This window comes from Coenobita brevimanus, chromosome 86 (assembly GCF_032717465.1).
Source record: "Coenobita brevimanus isolate Jiangsu-jjx chromosome 86, ASM3271746v2, whole genome shotgun sequence".
NCBI classification, from domain to species: Eukaryota; Metazoa; Arthropoda; class Malacostraca; order Decapoda; family Coenobitidae; genus Coenobita; species Coenobita brevimanus.
This window is the reverse complement of record NC_137039.1, coordinates 3,391,233-3,418,472: the sequence shown is the minus strand read 5'-3', so window position 1 is coordinate 3,418,472 and position 27,240 is coordinate 3,391,233.

The following is a 27,240-nucleotide window of genomic DNA, read 5'->3' as shown; positions in this document are numbered from 1 at the left end:
ACGATCAAACTACTGCTACCACTATAGAGCTCAGTGACTGCTACATGCGCACAGCCCAGTCGTTGACTTCTATCATTCCCAAGTTACCTGTGTCTCATACAGTGGTGATCCAGGCTACTTCACAGCTTATTATTAAAACTACGGCTGGCGCGTCGAAGAGCTTGCTCGTGCGAAGAGGTAGTTTAATACTACTAGCCTTAGTCTCCTTGGTTACTAGTCAAATGTACCCTCCAATTTGACTACATTTGGCCATCAACTGAGCTGAAAAGAGGCCAGGGAACTTTGCCGAATGAGAATAAACGGGCTATAGAAAGCTTGACTGCTTATTCCCCCCCCCCTCTCAGCTCGATCTCTGGCATCCAAATTTCAGAGCGTGGACATGCGGGGATAAATAATTTCCAGCCCGTGTTATTGGCTTCGAGACCCCGAACACTGTTTCGCTTGGCAGGAGACCCGGTGCATTTACCATCAGTGTGGGGAGGGCAGGCTGACACTTTTTATTTAGCAGGCTCTGGGGTCTGTGTTGTATCCTGCAGGGGTCGCTCTGGATTTTATATGAAGGCATGAGTCTCCAATTTAGGTAGCAGACGAGGGTATGTATTTTATTTAAGAGGACTGGACCTGTGTTTAATTTTGCAAGAATTGTTCATGAGGATAACCCCAGTCACACGTGCGTATTTTGAAGCCATGAATGAACTAAGTATGAAATACGTGGGCATACGTGCCTATACGTGGCATTTTTATACGTACGTGTGACTGGGGCTCTACTGGCATAAATTTGAACAAACCTAACCTAACCTAACCTAAACCAAGCTAACTCAATTCATTCCTGTATTTGCATTTGTCTAACCTTTATTTATTTATTTTATTTTATTTTTTACGGACGAAGTGGAGAGTGGGAGGCAAGGGGGTCCGCGGGTTACATCTTGGAGCTTACTGGAGAATCAGAGGGAGATTATTACATAAACCCAGAGAGGAGACGTTATTGTGGATGGGAGGGTGCAGGAGGAGAGGAAGGGGTGTGCAGGGAAGAGGAAGAGAAAGGGGAGGAGATGAGGGAGTGTCGGGAAGAGGGGGAGGAAAGGAGGAGGAGGAGATGGGTGGGAAAAGATGGGGAGGAGAGTAAAGGGAGAGTAAGGTTAAAGTGATGGAGGCTTGAAGGGAAGGTTATTTTGGAGGGAGGGGAGGGAAAGGGATGAAGGTTTAGGGGTTGGGGAAGAAGCAGGAAGTGATGAGAGGCGGAGAGGACGGGATGGGAGGATAAAGGAAGGGAAGTAGGGGCGTTATGGGGATCAGCAAGAGGAAGAGTTGGCAGAGAGGGGAATGGATGGGAAGGTAAGAGAGAGAATGGAACTGAAATGGAAGCAGGGAAGAGGCAGAGGAAGGAGCGGGGTGACAGGAGATGGGAAGGCAAGAAAGGAGGTGGTAGAGAAGGGATAAGGATGCAAGGGAGGGAGGGAGGGATGGGGATGGAAGGGGATGGAAGGTAGGGGGGTGATAGAAGGGATTATTATTACGGAAGGGGAGAGAGGGAGGTGAGGGGAGAAGGAGAGGGAGATAGAGCGAAGAGATAATAAAGTGAGTGAAGGGGGTTGCGCGGAAGGTGAAAGGTACGAGGCAGGAAAGCGAAGGGAATGGGATGAGGAGGTGGGAGAGCAGAGCAGAGAGAGCGAAGAGGCAAAGAGGAAGAGGGGGGGGAGGGAACAAAGTAGAGTTAATAGGGATGGAGGGAAGTGGGCTGAAGGGGGGATGAAGGGTAGACAACATAGTTATGTTTGGGCTGAAGAAGGAAGAAAAAAGAGAAGTTATAACTTTCTAGAAGTGATGGAGGCTTCTGTGAAATAAAAATGGAAAACATGCATACAAGTGGATAGGCATTTTTGTTCCTGGATATAGGTGATGATGACGCTCCAGCCCCTGTCTTCCCAGTTCTCTAAACTCTATTCATGATTATTGCCAACACATATAAATACTACCATAGATCCCTCCTTGAGATGAATGCTGGATCCGCCCCAAAAGCCCTCAAGTAATACCAAGTGTAATTATGTATACTCGTTGCTTCGTAATAGCATTGTAAACGGATAACAGCATGCAGACTGGGGGGAATTGACCATTTCAGGCATGATTCAGCGCCAAGGAAGTTGTTTATTTAGGTCACTGGACACGAATGCAGAGTCATAAACATAAATACGACTTTTACATCCGACAATTTTTCATGGAACATCGAGGTTTAGTGGCAGTTCTCTTACACAGGCAATTGCAGTCTAAAACTTGAGTAATGGGTGTTTGTAAGATGAGTGGTGCGTGAAGGTGAGTGTTTAGGACGCTCAAGGAGAGGTAATTTGCAGTGTATTGGCCAGATGAATGAAATTATGAGTAAAGACTTGCATGGAGGTTGTAGGAGAGTGAGTTGGTTGGATATAATGTAGTAGGTGAAGATCTAGCAGTAGATACGAGACTACAGAGAATATGACTAAGTGTGATATGTAGTTGGAAGAGGATGTGTATGGGAGAGAGGCCTAGAGGTCCATATGTCAAGGATGCAATTTCAGGAAACAGAATGTCGGGCAAAATAGAGTAAAATATCGTAGTTAAGTAACCAGTTGACGATAAAAAGTAATAGAGAACAGAAATTAGTGATATGTAAAGGAAAGGGTATATGTAAAGGCAGAGAGGCTTGGGTGTCTATAATATGTCGAGGATGCTACGTCAGGCAACAGATTTATAGGCAAATTAGCATCAGACATATGTTATGATCCACCACTGCTATGGCCTAGTGATTCACACATAGGAATGCCTTTGCTACAACATACTAACTACCAGAATTACTTTACTGTTTTATTCTGTAGCAGTAAAAAGAATATCCTCCCGTTAGAACCCTCCTTATCAAAGATATCTCACACAAAAGGGGACCTCTAAGCAGAAAATACACCGCATCTAGAACTTCTTATGGCACTCCATTTCAGTTTTTGTACCAATACTCAGAGCATAAATCGTCCACATCACCACCACCTCAAACACGTCAACAGTCACTTACCACAACAAGAATCACCACCACACATCACAGGAACAATTATCCAACCATTACAGGAATCTCCACCACCTCCACCATTACTTTCAGCAAGTCTTTATTACAACATCATCATCACGTCACCACCATTTTCAGGTACGGCCCCTCCACCACCACCACCATCACCACTACTTTCAAGTACAATCCCCACCAGACCACCACTACCACCACTCTCAGATACAATCCCCAGCACACCACCACCACTTTCAGATACAATTCCCACCACACCACCACCACTTTCAGATACAATTCCCACCACACCACCACCACCTCCACAACAGCCATCATCCCCACAATCTACACCACCACCATCATCTCCCTCGCAGCAGCAGTCTCCACCACCACATCTCCACCACATCAAACGTGTCCACCACCAGGGGACATTACCAGTCGCCTTTCAAGCCACAAGCAGCTTCGTCAGCAAACCCAGCCCCGCCGCCCAGCCCCAGGTCGTCTCTGGTAAAATCATTTGGCTTTAATTTGTGTCATTTGAGTTAGTGAGAGTTGTCGCCACCTCATCGCTGGTTCTAAGGAGAGAGAGAGAGAGAGAGAGAAACCACTCAGACCGTTTACCATCCAACGACGTGCCCAGTCACATCATAAAATAATAATAATAATAATAATAATAATAATAATAATATTTGTTGTATACTAATGATGCAGTACTGCTTGCAAGTACCGGACAAGAACTTGGTAGGCAAGTGCAGAGTTTTGCTGATGTCTGTGAGCGTCGTGCCTTGAGAGTAAATGTAGAAAAGAATAAAGTGAGGGTTATTGAGAGAGAAGGTGACTCCCAGTGTGATGTTACAGTGAATGGGGAAAGACTGGAATTGGTGAGAGAGTTCAAATACCCAGGTACAGTTTTAGAAAAGAGAGGAAAATGTGCAAAAGAAGTTGAACGTAGAGTGACACAAGGAAGAAAAGTAGCTGGTGCAATGAAGGCCTTGATAAGAAACAGAGGCTTGAGTGTGGCAGCTGCACGAGGCTTACGTGAAGGAGTGTTAGTGCCAACTTTAACATATGGATGTGAGACTATGGTGTGGCATGAAAATGAAAAGTCAAGAGTAAGAGCAGTAGAGATGGGACTGCTCGAGACTGCTGAGGAATGTATGTGGAGTACAGAGGGTGGATAGAATACGAAATAATGTGATTCGTGAAAGATGTAGAGTGAGGAAGTCGGTGGACACCAGAATCGAAGTGAGTGTACTGAGATGGTATGGTCATGTGGAGAGAATGGATAACAATAGAGTCGTGAAAAAGGTATATCTGAGCGAATTAGAAGGAGGAAGGACGCAAGGTAGGCCAAAGAGAAGGTGAAGAGATATGGTGGATGAGTGTGTGAGGAAGAGAGTTTTGAAAGTCAGTGAGGCTAGAGAACTGGCAAGAGATCGAGCTGGCTGGATGAATGTTGTGAGGAGAAGTTCATGATCAGGGATTCTGGCAGTCCTTTTTTAACCCGCCCCGTCCCGGAGACATGAATTCACGTCCTCACATGATGTGCACTCATATCCTGGAGACATAAATTAATGCGGCAACATTGCAAGGTCCCTAATTTGCACAATTTTCAATTTTCGCGAGTGATTTTTGGCACGTATACACGGGACACCTTCCTCTACAAGATGCCAGGCAGGGACAATGCCTTACCCAGCATGACCTCCTCCCCCCCCTGCATGACCTTTTCTCAGCAATTCACCTGTTATCAGTGACCTGGCCAGTAAAGCCATGTCATGCCACGGTACGAAATTCAGGGCCAGAGTGATTCCCCAATCGATGACAGTGTGGAGGACAAACATTAGAGGAAGAAACAGTCAGAAATGATGATCAGGTAATGTGGCAAAAAAAGGTCAGGAATGGTGATGAGTAAGTGAGTGAAACAATGCTTATAATGCCTATATTACCGTTTGAAAACCAATATACTCTCGTACTACATATAAATTCGTACCAAATAAATAAATAAATACCGTATATGAGTGGTGTAGAATAGTTATCCTCCCATAGAACTCGTTTTCTTTGCAGCCAGCCTGATAGAAAACCCTGTAAGGTAAGGAGGTACTCCTACCTGGATCGAGTATTTTAAACCTCAGGTGAATGATTTCTCTATGAATTTTCGACGTTTCTCACCAAAAGCGGATGTTTGAGCCAAAAAAAAAAAAAAAAGGTCCAAAAATGTCGGGACTGGGGCGTACCACTGCCCAGAAAACGTCGGGATGGGGCAGGTTAACGTGGCAGCGTTCAGAATGACTCAGTTGGATACGTTTATGTGAAGCTACAGAACGTGGTGAATGTTTTTGGCGTATCCGATGGAGCCAGGATTCCGGGAGCTTGATTGATGAATGAATGGAAGTGTGGCCCATTGGACTGGGCAAATTTGGGATGTCTGGACATTGCTGCTCCTCATCCTGCCCTTGGGTGGGAAAGGAGGTCCGAATGATATTGATTTATAATAATAATAACAATAATCATAATAATAATAATAATAATAATAATAATAATATGTCACTCTTGGGTCCCGTAGACTGTCATATTGGCCCCGCATTCTCGTCGATTAAGAACACTCCCTTACACCTTTTCCTTAGCGATTTATTTTTTTTATTACACCTTACTGTCTTCTTTTACGTTACTTAGATTCTTCTATTATCGTCTCACTATACATACATAACGTGGAAAAGTGTATGAACCATCCAGATTTTCAAATAAGTCGCTAAGGAAGAGGTGTTAGGGGCATGATCCTTGCAGTGTGAAGCGGGTTCTTTTTGCGCTGATTAAAGGATTTGCAACCACTTTATTTGACTGTGATCCTCTTCCTGGGAGATATTAAGGTGTACCCGGTAAGTTATTCCTTTATGATATAAATGATGAAGTTACACCACTTCTTGTATTTTCCTTACCTAATTACCTGCCTACTTCCCTACCTACTTACATTCCTACCTACCTACTTGCCTACCTACTTACCTTCCTACCTAACAGCATACCATACTGTACCTCCCTGCTACCTCCTTGGCCCGTATTCTTGTCTCCCCAACGCCTGTTTCATAACGATTTATCTCCCAGAAGTGCCCATTAATGTTTTTTTTTTTTTTTACCTCTGTCAGGACTCCATATTATAAATACAATTCATTATAGAAAACATGATAGAAAGATAGATACATAGATAGACAGAGCACCAGGCAAGCCTGGGAACGGGATATGAGCTTGTAAATCTAAGTGAAGGAATGTTGATAATACACCGGAATCAGCAAGTCAGGGGATGAGATAGGTGTGTCAGCGAGATAGGCACACGAACAATGCCTAGTGACCATACACACACATTCTCACACACAGGCTTCTAGAACATTTCAACAACAGTGTAACACACGTGACGCGACCCCTGCTACTCCAGACTTTAGGAAGCAGAGCTCAGAAGGAGGTTAGCCATAGAACCGACAGGTAGTGGAGAGAGTGAACAAGAAGAGGGGTCCAACTAGATCTACTAAGTATATTGTCTCTGTATTATACGCTGCTCAACTTAAGACTTTCTCTGAAGATAATAAATCAAGATCAACTCCCTGTATTCATCTTTAACTCCTCCTGCTCTTCAGTTATCAAAATAACAATAAAAACTCAAGACTCACCTATTACAAGAATTGAGAGTCACATTTCTTATGTCGTTGATATTGACATAAATTGCATAAATAACACGGAGCAGAAGCAGAAATAAATCGGTGAGGAAGAGGTGTTAGTCAGCTTCCTCACTGCACCAGAATACCGCCCCTTATCTGCTAATTGCCTTCCGACCTACGTACCAATTTTCCGATCCACCTCCCTACCTGCCTGTCTGCCTACCTACCTGCCGTACCTATCTGCCTACCTCCCTGCCAAGTCAACTACTTTCCTGCCTACCTACATCCCAGTTCCTTCTCTGCCAACCTACCTTCTTATCAGCATCCCAGCTACCTTCTGCTTACCTTTCTGCCAACCTCTAGTAATCAAGGTGCTGATCAAGGCAGCATCTAACCCCCCTAGTTAAAATGCTAGTGTAGTGTAAAATAGATGATGGAAATTTAAGTCGCTAATAATACAGTGTTAAGGCGACGGCCACCCTCCGTGGCTCCTATTCTTGTCGGTTAAGGAAGCTTCCTGTCACCTTTTCCTAAACGACTTATTTTCTTTATTACACGTTACTGTCCTTCTTGTGTAACATAAATCTTTCTATTATCGTCATTTTTTGCATGATTAACATGCAAAAGGATTTTAACCAGCCACAGCCAAAAATAAATCGCTAAAGAAGAGGTGTTAGGGAGAGATCTACTCTGGCCTCGTTCTCTTCGGCACTTCACTAACTCCTTCACCCAAATACTCTTTTTACTCTAACTTGGCCTAAAACTACTTCACCACCACCGCCACCACCAGTCATCACCGTATCACCACTCATCACCACCACCACCAGGCATCACCATATCACCACTCATCACCACCACCACCAGGCATCACCATATCACCACTCATCACCACCACCACCAGGCATCACCATATCACCACTCATCACCACCACCACCAGGCATCACCATATCACCACTCATCACCACCACCACCTGGCATCCCCATATCACCACTCATCACCACCACCACCACCACCTCCACAACAACCAGTCATCACCATATCACCACTCAAACCTCACCACCACCACCAACACCACAACAACCAGTCATTACCATATCACCACTCATCACCATCACCACCAGTCATCATCATATCACCACTCATCACCACCACCACCACCACCACCACCACAACCACCTGTCATTACCATATCACCATTTATCATCACCACCACCAGTCATCACCATATCATCACCCATTACCACCACCATATCGCCACTCATCACTACATCACCACTCATCACCACATCACCACTAATCACTACTTGACCACCATATTATCACCACATCACCACACATCTTCACTTATCAATACTCATCACCCATCAACATTCATCACCACTCACATCACACCACACCTCATCACCTCATCACCACTTATCAGCACATCACTACCTATTACCACATCACCACCACATCGCCACTCATCACTGCATTACCACGCATCACCACATCACCATTAATCACTATTTCACCACCATATTATCGCCACATCACCACTCATCACTACTCATCACCACATCAGCACTCACCACCACGTCATCACAAATCACCTCACCCGTGCGCATCAGCGCACGGTGGCTCAATCGGTAGAGAGCTGGCCTGCAGTCCTGACGGACCCGGGTTCAAATCCAGCTGAGGCAGGGAACAGTTTAAGGATTTGAATTTCATAAAATCAGACTTTACTGATCTACCAGAAGACCCGCCGACATGTCGTAAAAATACCCCAGCTAATACCAATACACCAGTCCTGTATGAGACAGCCCTAGCATGTATTCAGTATGGACGGTGGGTGTTAGCGCCGAAGTGGTGACATGTAGAGGTGAGCGGTACGTAGGAGGACTACTGGGCCTTGAAAGCAGGCTGTGAAGCCTATGCCCAGAGTCGGTCACATAAAAAAAAAAAAAAAGTCACCACAAATCACCTCACACCGTGCGGATCACCACTCATCACCACATCACTAGTCATCACACTACCATTCATCACCACACCACCTATTATCACATCTCTCCATCTTGAATGCTGTGTGGAAACAATAGATTAATATTCAAGTGCTGGTCACGAAGAAGTGCTGTGGAAAGGATATAGCCTAGGGTCACAGTATTGCCTGCAAGCAAGCTCTGTGGAATAAGCTACTGGTCGAAAATTTGGGCCAAGTTAGAGTGAAAAGAGTAGAGCAGACCAATTACTTCTGCTGAGGGTAAGACTGGGATTGGAAGGGACAGACACAGCCTTCTTTAAAGTCTCAATTGCTGGAGTCTTTCTTTACCTTAAAACTGATATCTGGCGGTAAATATAAAATGAAGTATTCGTTCTCGGCCTGAAGGGAATAACTTGATTACCAGCTTCTTGATATGTAAATTCACGCACATCCACAAACACGCACTCCCAAGCACGCACAACCACATACAGTACATGCACACCCACAAGCACGCACATCCACATATACGTACACCCACATATATGTACGTCCACAAGCACGCATAACCACATACATGCGCATCCACAAACGCGCACATCCACATACACGTACATCCACATACAGGCACATCCACATATATGTATATCCACAAACACGCATATCCGCAAACACGCACATGCACAAATACGCACATCGACAGGTACACATGCATGGTGACACATTATAAAATCTTATACTTGTTCCTCTGACACAATTCTCTTCAGGTCAGTTGGGCATCCTGGCGATGATTTTTTTTTTCTTTTATGCAAAGGTGAAGGAACCAAAGGCCAGGAGCCGGCAAAATGTTCTTTCCAAGAAACATTAAGAAACCAGATAACAGAGCCAAATTCAAGATCCATTCACTTTAAGATGCCTGGACACACTGCGTTTGAAAGGCTGGAGATCATAGGCAGTAGGAAATGCAGACAGTGACTTCGAGTATGCCAAGCCTCTCCATTTTTTAAATGTATCACCTAAGTTGAAATATACACGTCTGAAAATAGCAAGAGAATAAAAAAGATATCACCTTGAATATATTAAATATGGCGTTTATTCAGTGTTTCTAAATACAAGGCGCCTGGTGGTCTAAAGGTCAGGACGCTCCACTCGGGATGACGGCCTTGCGTAGAGTCCATCCTCAGGATGTGACTGGAGGTATTTTAATTACGTAATGGTACCTTGGGAAGTATGCTGGCTGTCCACCTTTAAAATGTAATGGACTACGTTAGCCTAGCCTCGGGCCCCTATCCTTCTAAGAGTGTAATAGGCCTAAGTGATGTTTTTGTGAGCTTCTTTCACTTCTACACACACACACACACACACACACACACACACACACACACACACACACACACACACACATTAGCGTAAGCAAACATACAGACACACAGATGGGCGGTGCTGGTGGGGGCAGGGAACCCTGACATGGAATATCAGTTGGTTGCCATACAAAGGTCTTTTTGAGGGCACATAATGGCACCATTTACACGCCATGGCATTGTTGGAGGGTGGCTGGGGCGATGGACGGCCGCACACCACTGCCAAAACACCTTTAATGAGGCACATTGTGTGAGGGAATAATTTGCATGTATTACCAGCACAAGACTTCTCATTAACTCCCATTGATGGTGATGTGAGCAACAACTACGCTGCCTAATTAGTTTGTAAATATATTTTAATGGAGAGACGTGCGGCATAATGCAGCCAAAAAATGTGCTGGTTAGCTTTTTCTGCGCGAGGAAGTTTTAATTAATATCGCTACAGAAAAGTCCTGTGTTGATAGTGTATCTTTATCAGACAAGAACTTAGTCCATTTTTGTACTAAGACATACGAGCAGTATTGTAAATGTGTGTGTTCATTTCATGGCTGCCTTTATATCATACCTGGTGCTGGGGGGTAAAGTATGATGATATTATAATTATGACCATAACAAAGTTTGCTGCAAATTGCAGATTCTCTCTCTCTCTCTCTCTCTCTCTCTCTCACTACGTATATCCCAAAAGTTCCAGTAATTTGAATAATGTAGGAAAATATGTTACCTTACTAACTAGTTCTCACTGTCACCTTCGAAGTAGTCCCCTTGGGCATGTTCTGTATAAAGTGGTCCCAGCGTTTTTTCACGAGTCCATGCATCCTTGGAAGGCTTCAGGCATGATGGTCTCGAGCACCTCCTGCAATTCAATCTGGATCTCCTCAATCGAGTCAAACTGACACCCTTTCAGTAGTAATTTCAGCTTGGGAAACAGGAAAAAGTTGTAGGGGGCAAGGTCAAGCGAATAGGGAGGGTGGGGAATGACTACAGTGTTAGTGGAAGCCAGGAACTGCCGGACAGCAGTTGATGTGTGGGCGGGGGTGTTGTCATGATGCAGGACCCAGTCCTTGTTCGTTCACTATTCTGGACATTTGCGGTGGATCTTCTCCCTCAGACGCTGCAAAACTTCACAGTAAAACTTTCCGCTGATAGACTGACCAGGTGGGACGAATTCCTTGTGAAGAGTCCCTTGGATATCGAAGAAAACAGTCAACATCGACTTGACATTGCTGTGAACTTGACACGCTTTTTTCTGCCTCGGTAAATTGGGAGACTTCCATTGCAATGACTGCTGCTTTGTCTCTGGTCATAGCCATAAACCCATGATTCATCACCAGTTATGACCTTGGAGATGAAAGTGGCATCATCTCTGACCTGATTCTTGAGCTCCCTGCAAACTGCAACACAATGTGCCTTCTGCTCATCACTCGGTAATCTTGGCACAAATTTTGCAGCAATGTGTCTCATGCCCAACACGTCCAACAAAATGCGTTGCATGCTTTCGTACGACAGTCCAGTGTTTCAATGGTCCCGTGCTCCCCACTCAGGTTTATTTCAAAGATCTGAGGTGACGTATAATGGAGGTTTATTCCAGAGAGAACTTCTATAGCTGTGATCTGTTAGATGGCTAGTCCCTTACTGACTCACAGCGAGCAGCGGGCGTGGGAACCTTAGCTTAAGTCAGCAGTTTAGAGAAGTGTGCTGATTCCATCAATGGTAATGGTTACATATACATATATATAGGTTTTAGGCGTACATAGTATGGGTACAATACTCCCCCGGTAAAAATGGAATTGGTGTCTCCTGACACAATGAAGGTAGGAATGCAGTGGAAATTCAATAACTGTGAAAAAAAAAGTGTGGGGGGTGTTTAGTAGGTATATAAGTAAATGGGTTAATTATTATTGATTGATAAAAACACTCTATAGGAATTGTAGCAAGGCACAGGAATATAGTATATACAATACATGGCCATGTGAAAGAAGAAAAAAAACTGTAAATACATAGGAATAATATAACAATGGGTATATAGAGATATGATGTAAATGCACAGTACGTAGGTACAATAATAAAAGAATAGACTGAAGGGTAATATATCATTTGTGGAGCACATATGTGTGGAGGTCACTATATTTATAAGGATCCCATCCGACTATATGATGCACACTATTATTGTCTTTGTCGTATTAATCCATATTTGGTTCAGTAATTTCACACTGAATTTACTGTTCCACATATATTCTATATGGTTATGCTTCTAGTAGAAAATATTGATAGTATTTTGGCTGCCACTACATATTTCTGTTACTCATGAACTGTTCGTTTTCTATTTGGTTACACCTATTCAATATAATGTAAGGCGTTTCTGTTCAAATTTCTTACATATTATATTTATTTTCTGATTTTCTTTTAAAAATGGTATTTGGTTGCTACTGCACTTTTAGTTACCATGGATGGGCATTAAACACTTCTTGAAGGCGGCGTTCCATTTTCCTTACACAACAGTGCATTGCACAGATCATAAGCATGAAACCTATCAAAGAGATGGCCAATGAGGGAAACACAATTGTTGGATGTACCCATGAACGGCTGAAGGCCATAGAAAGCTGGTCCATAATGAAGTCACTTTCATTTAGGAAGGTTAGCATGCGCAAGTTTGCAGAGGTGATAGAGATATTATCAAATGGTAGAGTGGAAGTCATGCTGAGTGGTTGAAAGATGTCATAGGTGTGATTGCGGACAGCTTGGTGGTAACGAGTGGCATAAGTGATTACAGATTCAGATTTGACTGTACAATAGTCAGGTGTCTTATAGAGACCATTAGCAAGCACTGAATGAATAGAAGAACCAGGACACATGATGGTAACAGAGACAGGAACCGTGAAAAAGAAGTACTGGACGTGGTTGAGATGAGCGTGATGGACTGGAAGTTCTGGAGCCGGTGCAAAGGAACAGGCAGAGTGTACAGAATGGTTGAGAACTAAGGCAGACTCGCAGGGCGCGGCGCTACTAGGGAAAATAGTTAGAAGGTAAGCAGCACAAAGGCGTGACGTAGGGGTAAGGAAAGAACATTTGGTGAGATCTGTTGAGGAGATAAAGGCAATGGAAAGGTGATCATGGGATAGGAGGAAATATTCCGAGAGAACAGATGCTTGTACTAAGGAGTTATTAAGCCTGAAAGGAAAAGAAATAAGTTGGAAGAGGTTAAAGGTGATGGCACAGCGAAGAGGAATCTGAACCATGACATAGTTTGCAAGAAGGGTTGTCTCAAGAACTGGATAGTAGAATTCTAGAGAGGAAAAAGAAAGTAGTGGAGACAAGTCGAAGGTAGAGTGAGCCCATTTCAATACAGAGCGAAGAGCAGAAATAGGTACTAAGTCCACAGTGACACGTCCATCAACAGCATCAACTAGAATACGAACCAAGGTTGAAACTTGAGAGAGGAGAGAGTCAATAGAGATTTGGAAGTTGTCGAGGTGAAGTTTTAGATAGACGAGCTGAGAAACAATATTAATCTTAGAAATCTGTTGTCTGAGAATGTATGTGAAGTTGTTCAGAGTGTAGGTGACTTCACTGAGGTGGGCTGTAATTTTTTGCAACATAGTGTGTTGGACTTTAATGACTCTACTCTGAGATTCTAGGGCCGTGGCTAAGTGAGCTAGGTCGGATTTGAAGTCAGAAAGGTCACGAACTGTAGCTACGCCAAATAAGCCACTAAGAATTTCACCTCCCAAGTCAAAGAGACCTCGTTTTACACGTGAACGACCTACTGGTGTCTGACTGGAGAACGTGTTGTTTAGTTGAGAGAACCTGTCATAGATGTAAGTCAATTGCCAAGAAAGTGGGAGATACAATGGGTACCAAGGTTGATTAGGATTGTGTTTCCCTATAATGGTTGACAGTTGGGCCCTGATCTCGTCCACTTGGCGTGCGAAGTGAGGAAGGGCGATGGCTACGTCGGCCAGGGGCTCTAAATCGTAGTGGAAAGGTACGACTAGAGAGTCATTTAAAGATGAAGGGGTATCTGGATTTAATTTATCTGTGAGAAAGATATCTGGGTCCTCTAGAGCAGAAGTAGTAGTAGTAGTGGTAGTGGTGGTAGTAGCAGTAGGGGTGATGGTGGTGAGAGTAGTATGAGAATGTTCAGTTTTAGGAGTTGTCTGGGTGGATGAAGAATATTTTTGGTACGATCGACCGCTACGAAGAAGAGTCACTGAATCGTCATTATCGGGAGTTACCGGCTCACTTTCAGTTGCTTGTCGCTGGCGAACGGGAGAGAGCTCAGTTTTTTCAAAGTATGACATGTAGTAAAGGAGAGAGAAAAAAAAGAAAATGTTAAATGATAATGAGAATGAAAATTTTTATAAACAATGTGAGAATGAGGGCACATGAAATATGTACAATAGTAATGGGAGTAAATATTTACAATGGGGGCGAAATGAACAAGGTAAATCAGATGAAACGAAATGAGGTGAGAAGTGAGCGTGGTGGGTTGTGGTGCGGAGAATGAAGATAAATATAAGCCAAGAACGATAGTGAATAAAAGACAGATGAATGGTATTATGAGGTACAATCTGTAGAGAAAATCCGGAGAGTAATCTCTATAGAAAGACAGGGCTTGAGCTGATTAGCATAAACTATACAAGTACATATAAGGAATACCGAAGCAGTGAGAATGAAGGGAAGTCTTGTTTGGAGGAAGGGAAGTTGAGACGGTACTTGAATGAAGGACCTCTCCCCGGCTGCGAAGGTGGCGGGGGTGGGGTGGCGATGACATCACAAGCTCAGGCGACGAATGGGAGGCCAGCTGAGGGTCAGATAATCAGCAGCGAGACATAAATTGGAGAGCGCCAGCGATGACGTGGAGACACCCGTCCTGGGCAAGATGCCGGTGGCCGCAGTTGCCAGGCGGTGCGGGTGGGGCAGGTTCTGTTTGGTCAGCAATGGGGAAGGTGTGGGTGAGAGGGGGCGGTTGGGGTGTGGTGGGGTGAGCCGGGATGGTAATCATAAAATTATGAAGACTGAGGACGAAAGAGCTGACACCTGATAGTTCCTTACTGAGTTTCAGTAGAATAGCAGTTGGTGAGAAGCGATGTGGCCCGCACGTCGGTGGTGACACGTCAGGGAAGTTGCAGGAAGCGTTCACTACGAAAGACGTAGGTGTCCCAAACACAAGGCAGGCAAAAGGCAGACGTGCGGCAGGTGTGAAGAATGCACAAGCAGGTGTAAGAATCACTCCCGTCGTGGTACTAAATCACGGTAGAGGCGAAATGAGGTCCGATACACCGCTGCTACCAAATTGTTTCAATGGTCCCGTGCTCCCCACTCAGGTTTATTTCAAAGATCTGAGGTGACGTATAATGGAGGTTTATTCCAGAGAGAACTTCTATAGCTGTGATCTGTTAGATGGCTAGTCCCTTACTGACCCACAGCGAGCAGTGGGCGTGGGAACCTTAGCTTAAGTCAGCAGTTTAGAGAAGTGTGCTGATTTCATCAATGGTACTTGTTACATATACATATATATAGGTTTTAGGTGTACATAGTATGGGTACACCAGTGATATCACAAACATCATGAATAGTTCGTCTACGGTCTACATGGATAGCCTGATGAACATTTCTGACGTTTTCTGGTTGCCGTTGATGGTCGTCCAGAATGGTCATCGTCTTCGACAGACAGTTGTTCTTCTTTGAACCGCTTGTACCAGCAAAATGTTCTGCTTTGGGACATGACATTGTCACCAAAGGCATGCTGAAGCAACCAGTGAGATTCTGCAGCTGCCTTGTTGATCTTGAAACAAATTGATGCGGGTTCTTTGTTCCGTGAGGTCTGCCATTGCAAAACCGCCAAATCACCTACATACCACATTACAATATTAAGCTTAGCTCAACAACACATCCGCTCGCAGACACGGCCAGAGCCACATTGATGGGCAATGGATGCTGCTGACTCCTCCTAGAGGCAAAAGGCAAAACTGCAAACGGTTGGCTCCCTCTGTTCAAATTACTGGAACTTTTGGGTAGCACTTCATGTGTGTGTATATGTGTATATACTGTGTATATATATATATATATATATATATATATATATATATATATATATATATATATATATATATATATATTGTTACATAGCCTATGATTTCATCATCCTTTGTGTAATTTTAACGCACAGTATGCTGCATGTTTGATCACGAGCGTGTTCTGCCTCAGTCCCCCCCTTCTACCGTTATAGTAGAGTAAGTCGTTCTCTCTGTTGTCCAGAGCGGGATTGTCAACTCTATGTCCCCATGGCTTCATTTGCGCGTCCTTATTACAAGTTGTATCAAGCTCTCCTGGCTCCTATATAATGAGCTCAGTCTCTGCATCATTGCCACTTAGATCTGCTCCTCATTTTGTTCACATCTCTGTCCTCCCCTGTACAATTATTATTATTGTGAGTGCTCAAGAAGTCTCCAACCATCTAGCAGCTGTGTGTAATTTGAGTATAACTGTTGTTGCATTTTTCTTGTACTGTATAGCATAAGTTTAATTTGTAGGCCTAGTGAAGTTTTTGTAATTCGTGTGGGGTTCTTTATGTCAGTCATTTTTGATAATAGTTTGTATCTGTAATTATTTATCTGGCATTCACTGAGTATTATCTGGTATCTCATTTTATCAGGGCTGACTTAGATAAATTTATTCTTGCTAACTTCGTGTTAATAGAGGCTATTGCAGTTAACCATATATTTAACCTGTTTATTTGCCATTACATTATCCTTATGAGTCCTGAATGTTTTGTTGTTAATTTAAGCATTAAACTTTAACTTGTAATTTTACCTAACTCTTTGTTTTGAACCTGGAACTTTACGGGACAGTAGTGATTTTTAGTATTCTCACTTAAAGTGTACATTATCTTTCTCTGTTCCGTAACATAAAATTGGCGACCTCATATCAGGATATTCAGGATATTATCATAAGGATATTGTTTGATATTTTGTGACTGTGATATATTCATGATGGCTACTATTTCTACACTTGATGAAGCCAAAGATTTTTTGTCAAATGTGCAAACAGTGTGTGATATAGAAAACAGAACAAAGAATGAACTTAAGCTTGTTGCTCAACAATTGGGAATTGCAGTTCACTCTCATCATTCTAAAGATCAAATTGTTGGCATGATTAATAAAAGCTTGTTTAATGTAACTCCTCCAAATGAGCAAACGCAGATTGAATTAGCTAAGTTACAGCTAGCTCTGCAGGAGGCTAAGGCTAAGGAGGCGGAGTCTCGTGTTAAGGAAGCAAATGCTCGTATTGAAGAGGCACAGGTACAGGCTCAGGCACAAATTGAGCTTGCCAGGATTCAGGCAGACCATGAGTATCGCATGAAACAAGGTGGAACTGGATCATCTAGCTCTGATGATTTTGATGTGGCTAAAAATGTTAAACTTGTCCCTCCTTTTAATGAATCTGATTTAACAAAGTATTTTCAGTTGTTTGAGAGGGTAGCTACAGGTTTTAATTGGCCTAAGGAGTATTGGCCAGTACTCCTTCAAACTGTTCTCACCGGTAAAGCTCAAGTAACTTATGCATCTTTGCCTCAGGATCAGTCTGATAATTATGATGTAGTTAAGAGCTTGATTCTTAAGGCCTATGAGCTTGTTCCTGAAGCCTATAGAGTAAAATTTAGGACAACTTACAAGCAAGATAAGCAATCCCATGTTGAGTATGCAAAAATCAAAGAAGATTTGTTGGAGCAGTGGTTAAATTCTAAGAATGTGGATTCTGATTTTGACAAATTTAAGCAGATGATTTTGCTGGAGGACTTCAAAAGGTGTATTTATAAAGATGTAAGCCTATATCTTGATGAGAAAAGAATAGATAATTTGTCTGATGCTGCAGTTTTAGCTGATGAGTATGTTCTCACTCACAAGAGATATTCTAGAGAAAAAGGGAAAGCTGAGAGTAAGTACGTTGCCTCTACTCAGAGTACAGGTAACAGGAAAGAGAATAAGGATGATGTTTCTCAGGAAGTAAATACCAGCTTCACCTCTAGATTTCAGAAAAGTAAATGTACTTATTGTAGTAAGCTTGGTCATACTACGGAGAGATGTTTCAGGAGACAGCGTGATGTGAACAAAAAGGAGTCTTTAAATATTCAGTCAATTGGTCTAGTGTCCACTCTTGAGAGTTCCCAGAATTCTTTAACTGAGTTAACTGAACCTGCTTTGAGGGGTAACTTAAATTCTCATGATGGAGCTCCTCTTTTGAGCAGTAACGTGGGTGACACTCTCAAGAGTTCATGTGCTAATTTCCTGTCTGATGGTTTTGTCAGTCCTCTGGACAGTAATGACAGGAAATCAGTTCAAATATATCGTGATACAGGTGCTTGCCAATCCCTTATGCTGACCAGTGTTCTAGGCTCTAATTTTAATTCCTCTGATGAAACTGTAATCTTACAAGGTGTAGGGAATAATTACTTCTCTGTTCCTCTGTGCAGAGTGAATTTAGAGTCTGGTTTTGTTAATGGTTCTGTTATGGTTGGGTTGGTTGAGACACTCCCAATGTCAGGTGTAACTTTCTTACTTGGAAATGATATTGGTGGAAGTCAAGTGTGTCCAGCTCCTCAGTTGTCTAGTGAGCCAGTGGCTGTGTCCCGGGATTGTGATGTCCCTGATGTGTTCCCTGCATGTGCTGTCACTAGGGCTAAGTCTAAAGTTACTGGTGATTTAGAGGATAATGATGATGATGATGTTATCCTAGCTGACACTTTTCTTGCTAATTTGGACCACTCACCAGATGAGGCAGTACCCCGTAGTGTTGATAATTTGTCTCGTCAAGAGTTGGTTGAGTTGCAGGTTGCTGACCCTGAGTTGAAAGGTCTAGCTAACTCTGCTTACAGTGAAGAAGAGTCAGCCGGTGCTTCTACTTGTTATTATGTAAAGTCAGGAGTACTTATGAGGAAGTGGAGACCCCCAACAGCATCAGCCGACTGTGAATGGGAGGTTGTACATCAAGTTGTCATCCCTCGTGTTTGTAGGCAGGATATCATTCGAGTGGCTCATGATTCCAGTTTGGCAGGACACCTTGGAGTGAGGGAAGACTGTGGCACGCATTTTGAAACACTTCTACTGGCCAGGTATCTTCAGGGATGTTTCCTGGTATTGTAAGTCTTGTCACACCTGTCAAGTTGTGGGAAAGTGTAATCAGACCGAAAAGGTTGCACCTCTAGTTCCCATTCCTCCTTTTGAGGCGCCTTTCACCCGTGTGTTGGTGGATATTGTGGGCCCTCTTCCTAAGACTTCTTCAGGATTTTCTTATGTGTTGACCATGATTGATATGGCTACTCGTTATCCTGAAGCCATTCCACTTAGAAACATCTCAGCAAAGAACGTGGTTAAGGAAATGCTAGGGTTCTTCACAAAGTTTGGTCTGCCCAAGGAGGTACAGTCAGACCGAGGAAGTAATTTTATGTCAAATGTTTTCAAGCAGTCTCTGAAAGAGTTGGGCATCTCCCAGATCACGTCTTCAGCTTACCATCCCCAGACCCAAGGAGCGTTGGAGAGATATCATCAAACACTCAAATCGATGCTCAAGAAATACTGTTTGGAACATCAGAAAGACTGGGATAAAGGTCTTCCATTCGTTGTGTTTGCTGCAAGAGAATCTCCAAATGAATCACTGGGCTTCTCACCTTTTGAACTACTGTTTGGCCATGAAGTAAGAGGGACCCTTAAGCTACTCAAGGAATGCTGGCTGTCGGAGGAAGATGACGTCAACCTGCTGGAGTATGTGATGAATTTCAAAGAACGGCTGTCCACTGCTTTACAGCTGGCGAGAGAGAATTTAGGAGCTGCTCAGGAGAAGATGAAGACTTGGTATGATAAGAAGTCCAGGTTACGCCACTTTCAGCCAGGAGATCAGGTTTTGATTCTGTTACCAGTTCATGGGCAACCTCTTCAAGCCAAGTTTAGTGGCCCTTATTTCGTGGAGAAGAAACTCAGTGATGTCAAGTATGTCATCGCCACACCAGATCGTAGAAAGAGCAAGCAACTATGTCACTTCAACATGCTAAAGTTATATCACAGGCGGACGAAAATAATCCAGTCTGCACTGTAGCTGTTCCACCCGAGTCTGCAAGTGAAGCTCTCCCATGCAGTATGAGCCTGAGTGATAGTTTGGGGGAAGAATCCTGATATCATGAATGATCTCCAGACTAAGCTTTCTCATCTACCACCCAAGGAAAGGCAGGAGTTTTCGGCATTACTGCAGGAGTACCTGCAAGTGTTCCGTGCCACTCCAGGAAGAACTACTGTGTTGATGCATGATGTCGATGTTAGAGACGCAAAGCCAATTAAATTGCCTCCTTACCGTGTGAACCCAGTGAAAGTTCCACTCAACCAGAAGGAGCATGTCTAACAGTTGGACCAAAAGAAGAATGAGCCCTCTCAGAGCGAGTGGAGTTCTCCTGTCACTCTCTAGTCCCTAAGCCAGGTGGGTCACAGAGGCTTTGCATCGACTACAGACGTGTTAATCAGATAACCAAAACAGACACTTACCCTCTCCCTCGTGTGGAAGATTGCATAGACAAGATCGGAAAGGCTAGGTACATAAGTAAGTTTGATTTGTTAAAGGGATACTGGCAAGTACCTATGACTGAACGTGCTAGGGAGATCTCATGTTTTGTAACATTAGGAAAGGCTTTTGCATGTTCAGTAATGCCGTATGGTATGAAGAATGCACCAGCCACATTTCAGAAGCTCATGAATGTTGTAACAGAGGGTTTGGCAGGGTGTGTTGTTTATATTGATGATGTATTAATCTTCAGTGACAACTGGAAAGATCACCTATACCATGTCAGTAAATTTCTTGACCGTTTAGTTCATGCTAATCTTGTAGCTAATTTATCAAAGTGTGAGTTTGGTCCAAGCTAAAGTTCAGTACCTTGGGTATGTAATTGGTGATGGACATGTTGCACCACCAGGAGCTAAGGTTCAGGTTATAAGTGATCTTCCCAGACCTAAAAGTAGGAAAGAGCTACAAAGATTTTTGGGAATGGTAGGTTATTACAGGAGATTTGTTCTTAACTTTTTCTATTCTTGTATCACCACTTACAGACCTACTGAAAAAGGGAGTTGAATTTGTCTGGACCGATAACTGTGAATCCTCTTTCAACAAACTTAAAGCTATTCTATTAAGTCAGCCAGTGCTCGCTTACTCCAAATTTTGCTAAGCCTTTTAAGATGGCTGTTGATGCAAGTGATACAGGAGCTGGGGCTGTTTTGCTGCAAGAGGATGATCAGGGTATTGAACATCCTGTATCTTATTACAGTAAGAAGTTCACTCCACCTCAAAAGAACTACTCAACTATTGAGAAAGAGCTTTTGGCCTTGATTTTGGGTTTACAGCATTTTTCATTTTATTTGTGTTCTGGTTTTGACCCCATAGTCATTTATACCGATCATAACCCACTGAAATTCCTTAGTAAGTTTAAAGATAAAAATCAGAGATTGACAAGATGGAGTCTACTTCTTCAGGAGTATTCATTAGACATACAACATGTCAAGGGGAAAGAAAATGTTATTGCAGATTGCTTATCCAGACTTTAGACAGATTGTTTTAGAGTAATAAGAAATTTCCTTTGTAAATTTCTTTCTTTCTTTGTGGGGAGGTGTTACATAGCCTATGATTTCATCATCCTTTGTGTAATTTTAACGCACAGTATGCTGCATGTTTGATCACGAGCGTGTTCTGCCTCAGTCCCCCCCTTCTACCGTTATAGTAGAGTAAGTCGTTCTCTCTGTTGTCCAGAGCGGGATTGTCAACTCTATGTCCCCATGGCTTCATTTGCGCGTCCTTATTACAAGTTGTATCAAGCTCTCCTGGCTCCTATATAATGAGCTCAGTCTCTGCATCATTGCCACTTAGATCTGCTCCTCATTTTGTTCACATCTCTGTCCTCCCCTGTACAATTATTATTATTGTGAGTGCTCAAGAAGTCTCCAACCATCTAGCAGCTGTGTGTAATTTGAGTATAACTGTTGTTGCATTTTTTCTTGTACTGTATAGCATAAGTTTAAATTGTAGGCCTAGTGAAGTTTTTGTAATTCGTGTGGGGTTCTTTATGTCAGTCATTTTTGATAATAGTTTGTATCTGTAATTATTTATCTGGCATTCATTGAGTATTATCTGGTATCTCATTTTATCAGGGCTGACTTAGATAAATTTATTCTTGCTAACTTCGTGTTAATAGAGGCTATTGCAGTTAACCATATATTTAACCTGTTTATTTGCCATTACATTATCCTTATGAGTCCTGAATGTTTTGTTGTTAATTTAAGCATTAAACTTTAACTTGTAATTTTACCTAACTCTTTGTTTTGAACCTGGAACTTTACGGGACAGTAGTGATTTTAGTATTCTCACTTAAAGTGTACATTATCTTTCTCTGTTCCGTAACAATATATATATATATATATATATATATATATATATATATATATATATATATATATATATATATATATATATATATATATATATATATCAAGGTGGGTTGTTAGGCTAGAGGCAAAACACTTCTGCTAACTTTAAGAAATTTTCACTCTGAATCCTGATTTTCTACTAATAATTAAATCAAGCACAAACTTTCGACTGAATTTCATGTAATTAGGTGTTCAAACCTATATGGTGATAAAGATTAAAATATTTTCCAATTAAAATTGCCGATTCTTTTCAAGATCGAGATCACATTTGATGATTGTTTGTATTTCGATCAGCTGATTCGTCGTTGGCCAATGTTAGCAGATATTTCCCCTTCAGATCATCAGGACGCCTTGCAAGACTTCTATTTTGCATAAATATCTATTTTGACTATAAAAAAATGTATCTGCATTGTAGATCGATGTCTATTACAAAACAAAAGTCCGTCAAGGCGAGTTGTTAGGCTAGAGGCAAAACACTTATGCTAACTTTAAGAAATTTTCGTTCTGAATCCTGATTTTTTTATTAATAATTCAATTAAGCACAAATTTTTGACTGAATTTCAAATAATTAGGTGTGCAAACCTATATGGTGATAAAGATAAAAATATTTTCCATTTAAAATTGCCGATTCTGTCCAAGATTGCGTGTTTGCATCTCGGTCAGCTGATTAGTGGTTGGCTGACCTTGTGGCGCTCCTTTCCTTGCTCATTTTCCTTTTTTTCCTCAGCTCTCTGATCTTCTATCATACCCTCCACATTCTCGTCAACAACTGTCTAAACAACCATTCTTAGGGTTGTAGCCAGCAAAATACAGCTATTGTGTCAGTTATTATTATTGTTATTCCATCAGTGTTATTATTTCAAGTACTGTGTATGTTAGTTATGTTGGTATAGGTAGCCTACACTCCAGAATGCTCTAGATTATCGGAATAATTGCCAGACAATATTGGAGAATTCGGACAAAGTATGGTAATAGCCTGGGGAATGGTATGTTGGGCTGGACTTTAGTCATTCCTGGATTGATCTATCCCCCCTCCCCCTTTTAGTCCGGCAAATCGAGGGTCGATTGTGTGTGTGTGTGTGTGTGTGTGTGTGTGTGTGTGTGTGTGTGTGTGTGTATATATATATATATATATATATATATATATATATATATATATATAGATAGATATAGATAGATAGATAGATATAGATAGATAGATAGATATACAGGAGTGTAAGTAGATAACTTCACCCTGGAGTAATGTATGCAGATGGACCACAGGAGAAATGAAAATAGGGACATAAATACTTTCATATATTACACATTCAGATCTGAAGATGTATTATGTGACAGTACTTACTGGCTTTTTTTTTCATTTTTCCTTTGGTCAATATATATATATATATATATATATAACGGCTAAGGGTAGATAGGACTAGGGTAATGCAATGTTCATTTCATTACATAACCTTTACTTCACTGAAGCAAGCAAGCAATACACTTAGCCAGGGCTCACTTCTCTTACGCTGAAAATTTTTGTGCAGTTGAAAATGAAAAGGAATATGTGTAACATTGGCCGTATGTGCAGAGGGTCAGGGCATTCGGAACACGCCTCCTGGGCTGAGTGTGGGGGGCAGGGTGGAGGGTGGGTGAGGGTGGAGGGCACGGCGGCACACATAATCTGATTGCTGGTAGCGGGTGGGTGGGTTGGGTGGGGTTGGGGTGGGGTGAAGTAGGTTGGGGTAGGTGAGGTCAGGGTGGGTAAGGAGCTGGTGGGAAAAATGGCAGCTGCAGGATCCTCGTGCCAAACTTCTGGTAAGACCGACGCTAAACTTTTTCTGCTGTCCAACAAGTTTCCCATCATCACTATTATGTATCATTAGATACTGCTTTTATTTTTTCAAGACATTTTTCCAGCTTAACCGATCGTTCCCAAAAGCCCAGCAGTCCTCCTATATGCCACACATCTTCCTTTCCCTCTTAACAATATTTTTCTTGATTGTAGTCTGTGCTGAGCTGTGCTGAAGTTGGTGGAAATATCCCCACTCTTTGCATCATCAGAGCATTCTTTTGCCTCTTCCCAATATCGAGAACACACTGCCCTGAGTATTAGTGTGTTGTTTACCACCATATATGGGGGAAATCTGATTCTGTTTACATTACTTTAGCTCCTGCGAGGATGCTTTGAAGTCTTTACGGAAGTGTGTTTAGCTTTAGAGACCTTTCATTGTACTGTACTTTAAAGATTTCATTAGAGCAGAATGTTATAATTCAATATAGACTCCCTCATAACACGCCACTCAAGCACTAAACTCCACAGACATCTTACTAACCAACCCCACTCAACACTCATCTGACGGCATCAACTCCATGCCACCCACACAACATACGCTTCGTACAACAATAGATCTAAGTACAGCGTTTGATGCTATCCCCCGACGCAAACCAATCACCAAAATCTCATCCTCAGACATAGATTACAACACCAAACAGTGGCTTGTCTACTAATATTCCGTTAGACAAGCTCATGTTACTCTCCACTGCAAGTCACCACAAACACAAACCCTCACTAACCTAGTTTCATGGGGCCCTGTTCTTTCTCTCACACTTTTCAGCATATGCATGAATAACATTCCTACATCTCAGCCGTTCACAAACATTGCATCATGTGCAGGTGACATTATCATAACAAACAAACGAGACACCACACAGCAGACACAGATTGCACACTGCAACAAAACTACCTCAACACACTTCAGGCACTGGTCGAGGATGACAGGCTGATAATCTCTTGAGTCAAATCCACCACCACAGTTACCACCACCAGCAGTCATTAATACAGGCACACCCCTAACATTACACTGTAACAAAGTACCGTACCCGTGCCACACACCCTCCACTAGAATCCTTGGAGACATATGGCACTGGATCCACCTTCGAAAAACACATACAAGACATCAAGAGGCGGTGCATCCACAGACTCAACGAACTGGGATCAGGGACAGACTTTGGGTAACAAAATGAATCTGTTTCCCTACTTAAAAAACAGTATATTACAGTAGATTAGTGATGTCCTGTGTCTACACGGCATGGACCCTTATCCTGTCTAACACCCACTAGAACACCATACAGAACAAATCTCTATACCTCACCACTGGCAGCACCAAAACCACACCCACAGCTCACTTATGCTAAGAAATTAAAGTTTTCACTGTTAGGGAATATCTTGACATGAGAGAGACACAGTTCTACGTGGTAGTCTGTGCTAACTCACGGCACCCGTGTCATTACGTAACAAAGCCACACAACACAGTTACGCACATACAGCAATCATTTCCAGACCCTCTTCAACAACATTTCACCTCCAGATATTCCAGCAGTAGCAATACAATAACACCTACATACCGTTTCACGTGCAGGGTAATACAACACCTCCATCAGAACACTATACTTCAAGCCTCCCTCCCGAGATCCACCCATCAGAGACCTGATGGAGTTCACCTAGGTAGGCTTAGATCAGAACATCACCCATTCCTCCTCAGTTACCAGCATAAATTCATGTTGGATGAAATCAGAAATGACACGTGCCCTGCTTGTACAATATGCCCACACAACATAATACACCTTATGGAGTACTAAGGATACACAACACACAACGACGCAGAAACAACATTCATGGCGCAGAGAACGTGTGGGATGACCTCATAGGGGCAGTTGCATACCAACAGTCGACGAGTCTGCTAGGCCAGGCATAACCAAAGCTGAGCGACAACAACAACAACAACATATAATTAGTTACCGGAACACTTCTGTCAGCATTAAATGCCTAATCAACATAATATTTCAACAAAGTCAACCCCTCACCACCACCGCAACTTCCACAACAATTATACATCCAGCACCACACCAACCAACCACACCACAACAAAAGCAATCCCACCGCCACAACCACCAAAAGAGTAACAATGACTGGCATAACAACTACCGCATCAGCTAAGACAGTCATTATCATCAATCACAGTCACCACCGTAACAGCAAGACAATCCAATAAGCTTCACCATAGCAACCACAGTTCCCCACTAACTACCACTGCCAATCGACCACCACAGCAAGTGTAACAATATCTACCCGTCTAGTACCATACCAAGACCCCACCACCACCACCACAGCCACAACCCACACGCCCTACCACCCACAGTACCATCAAAACAATGCCTCATTCAACACAACAACCACCATACTAATAGAAGCTGGCACACAAACTCGTCAAAATTACAGTCGCATCCCCTACTTCAAAGCAAGAACACAGCACCACTACAATCCTTCAATCTCCTCCCCATCAGGTCTCAGAGCACACATCAGAAGCAATCTCCACCACGTATCGCCCCCTATAATCACAACACAATCACCATCACGATAGTTAAAATCACCCTGCCTCCCCACCACTACAACAATGGAAACCAACCTTCTTACCCTCCACCAGCACAACAGACAATTCTCCTTCCCACCACCACAATACTCGTACACACAATCCTCCTTCTCCACCACCACCACAACAGCCACATTCCTCCTTCCCCACCACCACAACAGCCACATTCCTCCTTCCCCACCACCACAACAGACTCAATCCCCCTTCCCCACCACCACAGCAGACACTATCCTCTTTCATACAGCAAGTGCAATTTTCCTTCCCCTCCACCACCACATTGGATACAGTCTTCCTTATTTCCCCACCTTACCCACAACACAGTAAACACAGTCCTCCCCCCTTCCTCCTCCTGCCTCTAAACACAGCAAAACACAGCCTGCAG